Here is a 16004-nt window from a genome sequence, read left to right as displayed (position 1 = left end):
CGATTCTTCGAGGGCTTATTGAGAAGCCAATCGTAAAAAAGGTTTTCTTCCCGAATTAACGCTCAATAAAACTGCACGTTTGTCCCTAAAAGTTTGTCTAATAAACGCCCATCTGGAAAAACGATGTAAAACGGGCAACATATGTAAATTTCCAAAGCATTGTTAACGAGGCCTTTGGAAAAAGAGTGCCGCCTCAACTTATGTAAACAATATTTTTTGTTTTGTCTCAAACATCTGGATAATTACTTAACATCTTTTAACAATCGAGTGGGTGATTTTCTCATAAATCCTCATTTATGCCACGGTTTCTGGATATTTCCATTTATATCACACTAACTAACACTTTAAGAGCATGACAGATTCCACGAAAATTTCATTAATTTATGTCTTATTTAAGGGCATGATTTGCTTATAAAAACTAGCTGATCAAACGGCTCAACGTGAGACTCAAATACCGCACTAAACACGTATTTTTCATACAATGCAGTTGAGAGGATTCGAGCGACTTTTTATTCAAAAAAAGAAATTGCCTTAATATTTATTAAAAAACACATAATTAAGACGCAGTTTAAGAACAGCGAGGAAATCAACAAAATTACTTCTGGAACAATGGGTAAAAAAATGCAAAAATAAAGAAAAAATTATCGATTCCAATTTAACAAAAATTTGATGAAAACAGTGAAAAACTGCTCGATTGCAACAGAAAGACAAAAAGGGCAAAATATTGCCATAAATTGGCTACATGGGAAATGAAAAAAACCACCTAATCATAACCACATTGGAAGAACAGAAGAAACCACGCAAATATATATTTTTTTAAAACCACGCAAATATGAACAAAAAATAACTTCCTGCAAACTGGCTGAAACAAACATCAAATTAAAGTAAAAATGTGAGAAAATAAGACAGGAAAAACTTTACTTAAAAAATCGAAGGCAAATTACTTCTTGAATTGTGGATAACAATTCGCCAAACCACAGTAAAAAGTTTGATGAATTTTTAATAAACAGCGTGAAAAAAGCGCATTTGAAGCTAACTCCGAACCCAGAACAAGCTCAGTACCTTTAGAGGCTCCAAAGTTTCAAATCTTGAAAAATTGATAACCCTTAGAAGGCCCGAGTCGAATTAGAGCTTGACAGAGTATCGCGGGAGATCCTTTGACAAACATTGCACAAATTGAGCTGCGATTTCCCTCTTCAACACTCAGGAACTTCAGCCTCTAACTGTTTAAAAATTGATTGCGTAAAATCATTTGATATAAAATAAAATTATATAGTTTTTTGGTAAGTTTTTCTCTTTTTTAGGTAGTTCAATGGTCATTTGACCAACTGTGAACTTGCGCTACAGCGCTTTTGTGGTTGATTTTCATTTGGGCTCTTCAAAGCTCAAAATGTATAACAATGTGAAACGTGGATAAAGTTTACTTTCCGCGTGGAGTCTCTAAACAAGTCAACAGTTTGGATCCTATTATTACGCTTAGATTATTCTGAGATCATGAAAGTAAAGTTATTCAGATCGTTTTGTTGTAAAGATAATAGATTTTTACGATTTTATCAACGTTTCGCAGCAGAAAGCGTTGCTTTAACAACAAGAGTTTGATTAAAGAAAAGCTGCAAGCAAGAAACAAATCTGTTCCGATTCGGAAAAGATTCTTCTGTCTGTCGCCCCCGACAGGTAGAAATCTAATCAAGAAATGGATATCGCTTGGGCCCCATTCGGGTCCAATAACTGTTCCTGACTAAACTGAAATTTAATAGATCAGCGAAGTAGAAGTTCGTGATATTTCCAGACGTCAAGTTTCGGATTATGTTTATTTTAACTCAATTCCAACAGAGCAGCAAAACGAACGATGGAAAAGAGTTCGCGGTCGCTCTTGCTGCTATTTCTGGAACTGGAAAGTGGAAAAAACAACACTGTAGAGAGTTTCGGGTGGAGAAATCTCCACCACCACCCAGTGCCCGGCCCTTAGCGTTTTGCCCTCGAAGTTTGCGGCTGAATGCGTCGAAAATAGTGCGAGTTTTTCATCAATTCCCAACGGTTTCTAGTCCTAATAATATACAGAGCACGTGCTTTCATGTTTTATAGCGATACACAATGCACAGCGAAAATAATTACCTTTCCCAGATTACTGTTAGAGTAATAACCCAATCTGCCTGGTTTATTGCTTTAACAGTGCCGTCGAAAAAAGTAGCAGAAGTGAAGCAACAACATATTGGAAACGTGCACTGGAATGTAAATGTTTTCAGTGACATTCGGGATGGGAACTAATAATTACCGGTCAACCGATTAAAGCCCAACAATAAAGCATGCGACGAACAGGAATATAGAAGAAAAGCAAACGAAGAACCTGCCAAGAAGAGCGTAGGTTTGCAATTAAAATAATAACACTGCTCGGACACGGATCATTTCATTTATGGCCGGTCATTAGGATGGGCATTTCATTGCTAAAGGATCGTTAATATTTTTTTATGCTTGTGCCAATATTTTAGTTTAATTATAGAGTTTTGAGGTAAATGCTACAAGTTGCAATTACACTGAAAGCAATCTAATTACTCAATCCAATGGCCGTGCTCAAATGGATTTAATTTCGCCTCGTAAACGTTTCATTCGTCCTTAAAGGACATTATCGTTTAGTGGAACAAGTCCGTTCTAGTGGGGGCAATAACGCCGATTCGAGGGCCAAGGAAAAATTTGAACGCGCTCACGTGCAAGATATTGCCACTTTTTAATCAACGTTTATGAATTCTCTTGCTCTAAAAGCGTTTCAATATTCGGCGCATTTTACATTTTACTCGCGCAATGTCTGTGGACAATCGCTGCTAATCTCCCAAAGCTCGCTGTTCGTTGGAAGTCGTTCCGTTCGCAAACATTTCAATCGCTACTTGGCTTCAGTGAATCAGTAAAATGTTCCGTCAAAAGTTACAAAAATCCAATTCAAGTCAATTATTTACTTTCATGAAAACGTAAAGGTTGCAAGGGAGCTGCTAAACGCCCCTTTAACTAAGCTGAAAGGAAATATGATGCGTTTGCTTTCTGCTTTCTGGGCAATTAGAGATCATTAGAGTCAGCATATCCAGTTGGAAACATTCCGAAAGCTCTAACTAGCTAAAGTACAGTTCAAGAGTTGAGGCACCATTAAGAAGTGGAAGGGCATGTAAAACATTACGTGCAACTTCACAGTTGATAGTTAAAGAAAAGAGTTGGGATCTTTAAACCATTCGGAAGCGAGTCCAGTTTTTTGCCAGGTTTTTGCGAATTTTCCATTCAACGATTGTAGTGGCAATGCTGACGATAACAGCACTCGAAGTGATGACGCTGCTGAATGTTGGTAAGCAATAATAATTGTTAATTTCCAGAGACAGTCGGTGCCTCCGGTTCTCTGAAGAGATAACGGCCTTCCGTACAATACGGGTGATGCATCAGCTCTTGCACTTTCAGTGACTATTCGCATCATTACTTTATGCTGGTGTTTGCTGCTAATGTTAATGTCGAAGACGGACTGGAAGCGAAAGTCATCCAGCGCACGTTCCCGGCAAAGTTGTTGCCTCATTTCCGTATCAAAATAAATGGTTGGGGGAGGAACGGGCAAACTTCTTGCCTTTCCCCATTTCGCCCTTCAAGTCGCTAGTTTCGTAATTTATTGCATCGCATTTACGACGCAACTCTTAAGAACATTGAAAGCTATTTTTAAGTTGCTATTAATCTGTGAATGGGGGGCTGGTTGGCTGATTAATGACGAATTGCGACAACTCTGGTGCAGCTTTTGAACAGGAAATTATGGTTTTCGGATTCCAAACAACCGCCACCCGTTATCAACATGCAAATACCGATTTTTTGCCCGACTCACAATAGACCCGCCTGTTCTTTTATGGCATAATCTGCACATCCAAATCCGCAAAATCTGGCCTCAAACCGTAAATTCCGAGCGTTCGGCTTATTTTCTGTTTGCCCATTGTGTTGAACATGAAATTTACAGTCTCCTAAATACCCACAGCCTTAATCTGTGTGAAGTTCGATCGGATCCCCGTATCAAAGATAGGCCTTATTTATTTACTTTTATTGCTTCAAGCCATTTGCTTATTGCTCAACTAATCATCGTCAACTGATTGATTAACAAGCAGCTTTCCAAGGATTTGCTGGATTTCGTCCACTTATTAGGTGATGGTAATTAGTTTTCTGGCTTCTTGATCCGGCAACGTTGGAAGATTCTAAGCTGAAGACCGAGCCGAAGGATTTCTTCGATTTCTGCAAGTCATTTCGGTTGGTGGAAAAAAAGCCTCGTGGAACAATGCCCGTTTTTTACAGGCTTAATGGACCGGCAAGATTATCCAATCAATTAACTAATAACAATACTCGTACCTTATTACAGACGTACCTTCAGTTTTATTAATATTTTAAATAATTTATTAACCTCAGTTGATGAGTTGCCGTTATGGAAATTGTTCGACAATGTGCTGAATCCTTCCCGGTAACAGTTAGAATCGACGCGAATGCAACCAACTCAAACAAACTTTACCATGTTTGATTCGGAGCTTCGAACGGTTGCGAACGGAACGAAATCAGACGAACAGTGCCTAGAAACGTTTGCGAACGGAACAAGGACAAGCTGCGTGATATAAATTCGCTTTTCCCAAATGACGATCAAATAAAGTTGATCAGTTTTGAATAAAACTTGTTATCCAAACTGATTGAACTGAAATTGAACCCATTAGGAGGTACAGTGTTTTCGAATAAATTTCGAAAATTCCGACACAAAACAGCCGGAACAATGGGCCAACATTAACGCCTTCTACGGTCCGAATTAGCATTAGAATGTGTGACCGTAAATGTATTTTAAATAAATCGACAAGGGCCACAATAAAGACGATAAACAACGGCAACAGTTAATCGGCACTTTGGCCCCCTTTGAAACAATAGACTATACACAATTTATATTGGTTGTTTTTTTGTTTATGCAAATTTTATTGCGTTCCCGCTCATTTTATATTGAGCGTTCACGCAAGCTTTTAGTTCGGACGAAAATTGGCCCGAATTTTTAGCGGTTTATGGGCAATATGATGGTTTTTCAGTCGTCAAGGGTACTTCAGCGCAGCCACCCTAAACCCATCATTGTCCCGAATGTCTTATCTGAGATTTTGAAGCGAGCGGAAAATGAAAAACAGGCCGTCTGGAGCGTTCAACACCCCGTTGTATACAGAGCTTTGTAATGAACCGATACGAATTTCCGTTAATTACGGAAAAACTTCCATTGTCACGCGATTTCAATTGGTGCGGCTCTCTTATATAAGAATCCGATAGAGGGGCGCGTATTTCCTTGTCAGACACCCCATGACGCGAAACAATGCCTCCACCCTTAATTTATCACTCCACGGGACTGTTTTCTCCTCTTTCCAGCCCTTTCGAGATTGAACAGCCAGATATTCGCTGTCATCGGCTTTCTTTCAGCGCCAGCCACAAATTATCGGCTGGTCACTTTTCCATTGTCGCATTTGGGTCATCTCACTTGGATAATGCGATTGCGATTGGTATCAGAGTGCATCAAACAAATCCCTCGAAAGTTCATGAAGAAAATGAAGAGTTCAGGAAAGATACACAGAGGAAAAGTCAGTGTGTTGGCCAAAATTAGTGAACCATTTGAACGAAATTTTCAGTTTTGGCATTAATGCTGTGGGGGAATGCCTGAATTTCACCTTTCGAGTTTGAAACCTACGTATTTTTGCGGATCCTTTCATGGGCAGGACAAAAATTGCACCTAAAGTAAGTAGCGATCTTTCGACAAAAGGTTCATAAAAATCGTCCTAAATCCTGACTTTTGCCAGCTCAATAAATGTAAGTCCATAATGGATGTGCTTACTCAACTACACTGACTGTTTTCACAGACATGTTGGGTATTTCGTCTCAAAAAATTGTTGTCTTTAAAACAGACAGAATGTCCTCACGACTTTTACTACACGACCAATAGTTGGTAGTATAAATTCACCTACACATCCTTTAGCCAAATATTCAAACATGTTAAATCCCCTAATAAATAACGCAACTTCCTACTTGTATTAAAAATTCTGAACAAGAAAACAGCTGGACGAACGAGTCAAAAAAAAAACTGATCTTTTTCAGTCAATTGCATTCAATTTGCACTTTTTCTTCGCATTTACACATCGTTTTTCCCAGTTTGAGTCGCAGTTACCAATTTTTCCAAATTGCATTCATAAAACATATTTTAGAATATTTCCTTAGTACATCATGTTGATAAGTTTAAAACCTTGGTCAGTAAACGGTTACAAACTTTAAAATTGTTTATAAATACATTTCACCCGAGTAGCAATAACAGCAAGTATATTGGATTTTAACCCACTGACACTGATAACATCTCGCATGCAAGATGGATGCTCAGCAACTATATTCCTGTCGCTTATGAGCGGAATGAGTAATGATCGCCATCCAATTTACAATGAGGAAATCGGGTAATAAATCTGAAAAATTCCTGCTAGCTCTAATAGGATTCATCGTGCTCAAATGGGCAAAATTGAGCCGATTTCTTCACCGCCTCCTCCACCTATTCTATATTATCCACCACCGATGTTTTAAGCCGGTTTTACTGTATTCGCCTGGTTAATCGAGAGCAGAAATTTGAGACAGCCGTCTCGGATAACTCAATTTATTTATTTCAAGCAAACAAATCCTGGGTGGATATTTACGTGCGATTGTTCCACCCACCCTGTAGATAAAGCGACATGTGGGTATGACGACGACACTGCGCCATATATTCGGGCTTGAGACAATGGGGTACTTAATTTCGACAGAACGGCTAAAGGGATTATGTTGTTAACAAGTTGCCGGTTATTTGCATGTCTCCAGAAAGCCACTAATCTGCGAGGAAAAATCGAGTCTCGAGCGCGCGCCAATCAGATTACAACTCCGTACTCAACTGAACTGGTTCTCAACATGGAAGACTACAGACACAGTTGAAACATTGTCTCGAAAATGATAAAGTTACGCTTTAAGGATGGTCGTAAAGTGCACCGTACGTAGGTTTACATGTCGCATGCATGCAGATCGTTTTATTTCCGTTTGGGGGCAAACAACAGCCATCATTCAGCTTCAGCCTCTTGCACAATGCAAGAAGGTGTTGGTTCATGCATGAAAAACCATAATCTGACTTAACGCAAAACTCTTGAACAATACCATTCATGTTCGATTGGCGTAAATTAATTTTTCCAAACTGCTTAGTCATAAGGCTGCTTTGTTCTTTGGCCGCCTTGTGGGTTTCTCTCATATGCAATCGATCACCGACTACGAAGTTTCATAGTTCGAAACCTAAATATCCTTGAAAACTTTTCAATCCATCTCTGGATTGTGTGCTGGAAGGCGCTGAAGACTTGGAAAAAACCGTGCAAGCATTGTCATCATTAAGTTTTGAATACAACATTATTCAAACATTTCGTCTCATTTTGTTTCGTTCGCAAACACTCCAAACTTTGCCTTTAGAAGGGCCTCATTTTTCAAAGCAATCATAAATTAGTGTTTCCAAAGGCTGTTCCGATTGTAGGTCGGATTTGAAACTTAAAAAAGGCCGTTCTTTAGTAGACAGCAGGAAGTTAAGTAAATTGGAGCGGTTCAATACAAAACAACGAATTCTCATTGTGAAAACTTATTATCAAAGTGGTGCAAGCTTTGCAGCAACAGTTCGCAAAATGCGTACAATTATGGGCCATCGGAATGCTCCAACTAAAGCCACTGTGAGAAAATGAATGAAGAAATTTCAGCAAACTGGGTGTGTTAATGAAGTGAAAACTGAAACACGCTTCGGTCCTGGTCGCTCGACTGAAAATGTCGCAGCAGTACGAGCAAATGTGGAGGATAGCCCAACCACATCAATTCGGCATAGAGCTCAGGAAATTGGTGTTCCCACAACCACTATGCATCAAATTTTCATTGTGTGCAAAGTTATTCAACTTTGCACACTTTGGCTCAAGAGCTAAAGCAGGACAATGACAATTGGACAGTGATTTTTCAACGAAAATCATCTTTGATGACGAGGTCCATTTTCATCTTTATGGCTTCGTTAATAGGCAAAGTTGTCGCATTTGGGGTTGCGAAAATTCACGAGTGATCGTTCAGAAACAGAGGCATCCAAAAAGAGTCACTGCTTGGGCATTGTGGGCTGGAGGCATCATCCGACCATTTTCTTCGGAAATGCAGTTGGTCAAGCATTAACCGTGAATGGTGCTCGTTATCATGAACTTTTTGTGCCAAAATTGCAAAATATGGATCTCAACAGCACGGTGTAACATGCCACATAGCCGGAGAAACTGTTGAATTCCTGCACGAGTCACTTTCTGGTCGTGTTATTTCTCGTTTTTGAGATCGGCATTGGCCGCCCAGATCATGCGATTTGACGCCTTCGGACTTTTTTCTTTGGGGTTTTTTAAAGTCACAAGTTTATGTGAACAAACCCACAACGATTGAAGCCTTAAAAGATGAAATTCAACGCGGTATCTCTGAAATACCGCAAAATTTATGCAGCAATTTATTATTAGCAAAGCCCAGGCGGTCATTTGTCCGATGTCCTATTCCATTCATAACCTTATGATGTGTACTTCATTTATCAATAAATGTTTCAAACTTATCCCACAAATATAATGTTTGATTTGAAAGTTAAGTCCGTTCCCTAGTCATAAATTAGAAATGTCCAGAAAATGACAATGAAAAAATGTGTAGTTAGTACTAAAGCAACATGCAGTTTTTGACCAAATGTTGGTACTGTTTCGTGACTTTAAGAACACCTATTTCGTCCTTGCAAAATCTTAAAACTACTGCAGAACCATTATTGATAAATCTTATTATACATATCAAATGTATGGAAGTTGGAAGCAAAAATTGTTCCAAACGTGTACGGGAATTTCTCGATATGTTGGAGAAATCGGGAAGACGAAAACGTTTCAAGTTGAGTTTTCGTGTGAGTGGTGAAAACGGTGCAGTTTCGGAGTCGAGCAGTTTTAATGAACAAAATGATTTTGGAGAGAAAGACCTGTGCGTATAGCAACTTCTGATAATGTGTTTGATGGATTTCAACAAGAACAACAGTTTGGAGTTTCTGAAAATGTGGAAAATTGTGAAGAAAAAAAAACAGTTTAGGAAAAGTACAGATGAGGTTAGTGAAGTTTATGAGTTCAGGAGCAATAACGAAAATAGGAGTCCAGCCAATTTTGACGAGTGCCTAAAAAGACAATTATACCTTTTATAACATTAATGAAAAGCGAAAAAGCGACAAATTAATAACGATCGGGTTGGAAAACACGACACTCATAAAGCCTCAGAATTACAGTCGACTCGAAGCGAAATATAGTCGGCAAACATCCTCAACTGTACCATCGCGTGAAGGATATTGGCAAACATTGTCGCGAATTTCATCGTTGCAAGACTTTGATTTCCATCATATCGGTTTTGATGAAGAGCAATCGTTCGGCTGATGCACCGGCTAAAACAACGGTTCTAATTGCAAAAAAGCATCAATAATGCCTATAAATACATTGTTTGGGCTTCGAGTGGTAAATGGGAAACACATCAGCACAACAACAAAGGCCACACAAGCACTGCTTAACAGCGACTCGTGGTGGTTTATTCTTAGACATTAATACACATTTCGATCTTTAAGTGTTATTGGTTTCAAGTTTATCATTTTGTATTGTTGCAACTGGGTTCGCGTTGAGCGCTTGTAACACTTCAGCGTCGAGATAAATGGAGTTTTTTCGTAAATGAATAATATCACTTGGCCTGTCCTGTTTACTGAACGAGTGCAGCCCATTGCAACGAATTTATCGACTCTAAAACATAATTAATTCAGTAAATCAACTGGTCGTCGGAAAGGAAGTATTGTGTTATTCAAAAACGATATTGAAATGAGTCTACATGAATAGAACGGTTTGGGGTTATCGCAGTACAATGCAGGTCAGATGGGCGTTTATCAACGAAATTACATTAAATCGGTTTTTGGGGGGACAAGTCGAGATGAACATTTGTTTATCGGCAATTAGCCGGTTAATTGGCCGTTTTTAGACAAACTATGTAACGTAGTAAAGGCGACGGCCGAGGGAATGGGGGAAAAGTGCCCCGATTTATCGCAGCTAGATAATTTGCTGATTTATGGCCAATATCTGTTACACTTACTTTCTCTCGATTACTGTTTTTATGCGATAATTGGTCGTTACTTTTAATTGAAATTGCGAAAACAACAGTCGATAATGGGTTTCATGCCTTCGCTTTAATTGTTATTTAATTTTTTCTCGATTAAAGGCAGGCAGGCGACATGAAGATGAACGATCGAGGGCAACAAACGTGGTATCCTTGGATGTTATCACAGTCGAAATCCGAATTTGCAATTATAAATCCTCCGTGTCGCAGATGATCGCCTTTAATGACTAATTCTTGTGCATGTAAATGAGAGGCAAGCCAGGTTAACTGCGCTACTTAACAGCTTCATCTCTCAGCTGTCAGGATCGGTATTGTCTCAGCTCTCAGTTTGCAATGTCGAGGCCCACTCGGCCCATTCTTGTCTCATTAGCGGGGTGGGTTCAATATAAATAATCTTCTAAATATGCTGGGCTCATTTGCTTGCCGACGCCCACCAGCCGATGGTAGAATCGGATAAATATTCGCGCGTTGTTTGTCATTCGCACCCAATATGGTACTGCAACTAATTTCACGACCTTTTGATAAGTCGCTAGACAATATTAAGCAACAATTGCCCGTGCATATTACCGCAGCGAACGCCGCTTCTAGGAAGCTATTAAAAACGTCTTAACGATTGCACATAAATCCTCGTTATGGCACTTCATAAAGCAAACAATACTGTATGTGGCCATGTGAGGCTTAATACAGGAAAAGACACTTTTGAATTAATTTTGAGTAATGAAAGCTCGCCAATAGCTGCCAGCAGAAACAAAGAAAAACAGGGAGATTTAGTGGCGTGCCTGGGAATTTATCAGGCAGTGTCTCACCGGTGATTTATTGGATAAATCAGGGCCGTACAGGTGATTGGCACACTGATCTAATTTGTTGGGTGAAACGGGGAAAAATGGCAAATTTTCCCATCGTGTTTGGAGAAAAAAAGGAGATTAAATTCTCGCTAAGTCTGAGGAATTTCTTCATCTTTACTTTCTTTTATAACTGATGTTGAAGTAGAAGTGCGATTTTAGTTTTAAGGATATTAGGGATAACACCAAAAATTCCTGATTAAATAGCTCATAAGTTCTGAGTCTCCCTATTTTTTTTTTCAAATAATTCATATTTAAATTAAATAAAAATATGTACCTACAGTTAAATTAAATTTATCCTTTCTTAAGCTCGACAAATCCAAATTTTCTTGTAGTTCCTAAAGGGTGCATATTTCGAAAGGCGCTAACCTCAGGTACCCTCAGGACCGATTTCGAGCCTATTAGCTCTCATTCAGCCTGAAATTAGTGACTCCAAAATCTGCACTTTATAAGCCAATGTATTCACATCGGCGTGAATCAAATCAAAAAAAGCAAATTAACAAGAAAGACCTTTACTCAGTGCGGCAAACCATCCATGAATCTCACTTGATTCAAGTGATGGAAAACAGGAAAACCATGCTTAGAAGACCACCGAGCTGTTGAGGGACAGATTCCGAAATTGAGGGCTTCAAACAAGAGGAGGAACAAGCTAAAGACCAAAATCAGAACAATAGTCTGAAAGCAAATTGAGAAAAATCACAGTAACTGGCCAAAACTGCTTAAAAGTATTGAGCTCAAGTGAAGCAGTTCCAGTCAAATTTAGAACACAGTTCAAACATCTAAGAAATGTTAGAAGTTGACTTGAAATCTAGCCTTGAAAGGTTCAAAAGCACAAAGACCCAAAAAAAAATACGAAAGAGTAAAAACTTCACTTCAAGTTTCTTCAAAAACATCTGGAAATTCCTGAAAGGTGGTCGACATTGAGCCTTTAACACCAACTTTAAGGGGTCAAAGTGATTGAGGGCGCCTCTATGTAAAGTCTTAAAGTTGATGAAAAAATTGGAACCTTAAGAAGCACAGTTGCAGCCCGACTTCAAATTTTAAAGTCTGATTTGATCTCGTCAACTCAGAAAGTCAAAGATCCAACTTAAAAAAAAATGCCGCTGTAGCTATTAGCGCTTTAATCGATGCCAAACAGTCAATCATCTGCTTAGCTTCCACTCAGCATTCAGATAATTTTTTGACAAGATTTTCGCTTGTTGCATAATGAATCGTGAACAATCGACAGTTTCTCACGATGCCGGGCGAGTCGATATTTACAAATTCAAGTTTCTACAAAGTCTACAAAAGTTCCATCATTGTCCCCTCAAGCTTAAGCTCTCAACTAAATCCTTCAGAACTGATTTACAAGTCAGATTCCGCAATGGATTGTGTTCGGAGCGCCATAAGGTTTGTTTCTGCCTTTATTCCACACCCCACTAATACCCCATTTTTATCGATAAATCCGAAGGTGTAGACGTGAAATTTACATATTTTTATAAACAACTTTTCATATTTACGTTCGCTGCTCATTAATTCGTAAACAATGGCCCCGCCTGCTTGTAATGTTTTACATAATTTTGTCACCTTTCTTTCTGCTCTCAACGCAGAAGTGAAACGGTGTTTACTTGTTCATGCCGATCCTAAAAACTAACCAGGTCCGGAAGCGGTTTTATTGTGGAAAGCGACACTTGAGTGTGAAAAATCGCCGTTGCATCAAGGAATTCGACCCAGTTAGCCAATCTATTTACAGGAAAATTCCTGCGGGAAAAATGTCGAGGGTTTGCTGGTTCGGACCACCTAGGACGAGCAATGCGCCCATTTACATCGAAGATGGATGGATTCGTCGGTCCAGCCGGATTTAATTGCCATTACAATCAATAAATCCACCGAAACCGCATTAATAATGCCCAAAACCAGCTCCAATCCCATGGGGCATTGTTGTTTAACTTTGAAGATTCTTCAGCCGATTTTTTGCCTTTCTCTCGCTCTCCACTCAGGCATATCTCCAAAATTCCCACCATAAAACGGTCAAGCCAGTCACTTAGGCAAATCGGCCTTTAAGCACTATTAAAAGTGGAATCCTAAAAGCTTTAACACCTTTAAGGCCTTTATCAACAATAGTGCCTTTTTTCAAATAGGCACAAAGCCGCAATAAAGCTGCTATTGGAGCGGCTTCAAATGCAGCTTTTCTTACATTTTTATCACGAGATTTTTTATTGCCTTATTAATGGATTCCGAAACGAACAGAGAGCCCAACAGCCAAAAACCCCACTATTTAATTAAACCTAGTTTCCCTTCTAGGTAACAGAGAGCAGGCCTCTAGACCGAAACCCCACTGGGCGACTTTTAGAGCAGTCGCTTTATTTTATCTTCCAGCTAACACGAAAAATAAATTCCATTTTAACGTTGTTGTTTATCTAAAGTGGCAGTTTGAAGAGAGAAAAAGGAACGTTTAGTACATTAAAACGCACTTAACAGTACCGAAGGTCTAAATGTTTCTGTCCTGGTAGTTCCTGTCGGTTGCCCAGAGCCGGATTGCTGCTTTTGCTCAACGTTTTTAAAACAAACCTGCAGAAATTCTGTGGAATTATTAAGGAAAATATTTGTTGCCTCTAGCAGCACTGAATCAGCCAATCGGAGGGGTTAAACGCATGCAAAAAATGTGCAAAGAAAAGTTGAAATGCGGCTAAAAGAATCTGAATCCCACACTGTAAAATGGCTAGTGTTTACCGTCCCAGAAACCCATAAACGGTGTACGGCAAATCATCATTCCTTACAGGCCTTTTTTCCCTCTCACAGGGTCGACAGAGCTTTAAAAATGGGCTTTATGGCGCCGATAACAAAGTGAAAACGACCCGAACCAGTGAAAAATTCAAAGTTTAATGAGTGCACAAAGGGAAAAAATGCGTCTGGGCCTTATTACCAGAGAGGAGCAGAAAAAGGAAACTTGCTCCTGAAGATCTTGTCACGGCCTGTCAACGTTACAGTGTATTTGTGGTTAGTTTCCCAGTTGCGCTCTTCAAGACTTGAACGAAAAATGAATCCAAACAAGCGATTAAATGGCGTAAATTGGGCAGTTTGTAAGTGAGGCAAAGAAGCGAAATCAAGCCCTTAAGCTCGGCAAACCCTGGAAACCTGAACCCAATTTCGACTCAATACCGAATTTGCATTACGTGGTGCGAATCTTGAATGGGGCCAGACGCGAGCAAATTTATTCCCGGCATGTCAAATTAGAGGTGAAACAGGCAAGTTCTACACGAATCGCGCTACAAATCGCTCTCCATTTTCGGCATGCCGGGCACGTTTGCTCTCTGATAGTTTTCAGATGCCATAAATCCTCAAATCATAAGGTAAAGCGACCAGCATCTCGCACTTCCTGTTCGGTTGATCGGGCCCGACTTGCATTCTAATCACTCAGAGGGACCCACTCCAGATTAGACAGATTCATTGGTTTAGGGACATTTTTTTTTGGCCAAAAATCCACAACAAAACGTCCGGAAAACAGCAGCCAAGAAATATGACAGTTGTTTAGTTTAGACTTACCAACTAAGAACTGCGCCACTGGTGAGCTCGATTAGGCCATTCTGGGCTTCAATTCCATTGAATCTGAAATAGGACAAATGCGTCAACAAACAGCTGGAAAATTGCAATTAAAATAGTGGTAGAAGTGAGGTTTCTTCATTAAGGAACAGACTTGTTCCAGCGCCGCTAAACAAACACCCACAAAAATGCCTGGTCCAGGAAGCGAACACCTTCGAAACGAAAGTGTCAACGTTAAAAATGTATCGCATGTCGCCTGAAGCCTCAGATCTTCAGAAAACATAAAAATATCGAAATCCTAGACGAAAAGAAAACAACACATGTGTTAGGATGGAGCAATTGGCGCCACTTGCCAGATTTTCCTTGAAATGTTTCATTGTGCATTCGTTTTTGTGCTCACAATAACAGCTTCCAAGGGCGAGTGGCAATTAATTGCAAAAATTCCGGAAAATTTGCGCGACTGATTTCAAGTTCTATGAATCACCGTAAAAGTGGCCAAAAGAACTTTTCCAGTTTATCATTTCAATTTACCGATTCATTTTATATTTGTGCGAGTGCTAATTTCGGTCGGTCTGGCACGCACCTTTCTAGGGATGATTCTATACAAGTAAATACAAGTAGGTAGTCGATACTTTTGTTTCGATACCGAGTACTTTGGTAATTTAATCGTTCTTTCGATACCAATACTTGGTATCGAAATAAAGTTCTCGTATCGAATCGAATTATCAAAAGTGTAAACACTGCCCAAAGTCACAGAACATATATTTATGAAGATATAGGATATTTTGTGAAGTCTATTGAAGAACTTGAGTTGGATATCTTACAGCCATCAACATCTAGCGGTTCTAAATTAGAAAACCTGTTGGAATGAAAAAGTTTTTTTGATGCGAGTACGGATATACCTCCACAAAGGACTTTAGAAGTCGCATTTTTACAAGCTTCGGCCAATAAGGAAAATAAATTATTTCTAGTACTTTTTCTTTATTGAATATAATAGATACATCTATTTTGGAGGGAGGTTCAAAATACAACAAAATAGTGCAGGCTTTAGCGTTTTTTGTTTGCAATTATTGCCTTCCTACATTGTGGAAAGAGAAGGATTTTTACGCTTTCTGAACGTGCTTCAACCTAATTTTAAGATACCTACTTAGTGCAGCTTATTTAAAAAAGATGACCCACAAAAATTATGAAGCTTGTGTAGCTATAGCTAAAGCTAAATTTTGTCAAAGATTAACAATATTGGTCTCAGATTGGACTGAAACAATGAACGAGCGAGGTTTCTTAGGTGTGACATGTCATTTTCTTCAAAATAGTTAAATGCATATGCTCTATCTAGCTATTCCTACGCTCAATGAAATATTTGCCCTGTTTGGCTCACACAATAAATCACATCGTTGAAGAGGCTTCAAAATGACCAAATGTGAAAACAACTAAATCTAAGGTTCGTGA

The 16004-nt window shown here is 39.2% G+C and overlaps 1 protein-coding gene across 3 annotated transcripts in view; it reads right to left on the bottom strand.

Moving 5' to 3' along the window:
• LOC109534764 (netrin receptor UNC5C) overlaps positions 1 to 16004 on the bottom strand; it is a gene marked incomplete in the record, with an annotated part of 132076 nt that overhangs the window by 101200 nt on the left and 14872 nt on the right. For 2 of the 3 annotated variants that reach the window (XM_048662674.1, XM_048662673.1), the window contains 1 exon segment: positions 14559 to 14621. 3 annotated transcript variants of the gene reach the window in all.

The sequence above is a fragment of the Dendroctonus ponderosae genome, unplaced genomic scaffold (assembly GCF_020466585.1).
Source record: "Dendroctonus ponderosae isolate FM_Combo_2020 unplaced genomic scaffold, Dpon_F_20191213v2 Dpon_F_20191213_11, whole genome shotgun sequence".
Classification (NCBI taxonomy): Eukaryota; Metazoa; Arthropoda; class Insecta; order Coleoptera; family Curculionidae; genus Dendroctonus; species Dendroctonus ponderosae.
Note: the sequence above shows the minus strand (reverse complement) of the source record. Positions and strands in the feature narration are given on the sequence as shown.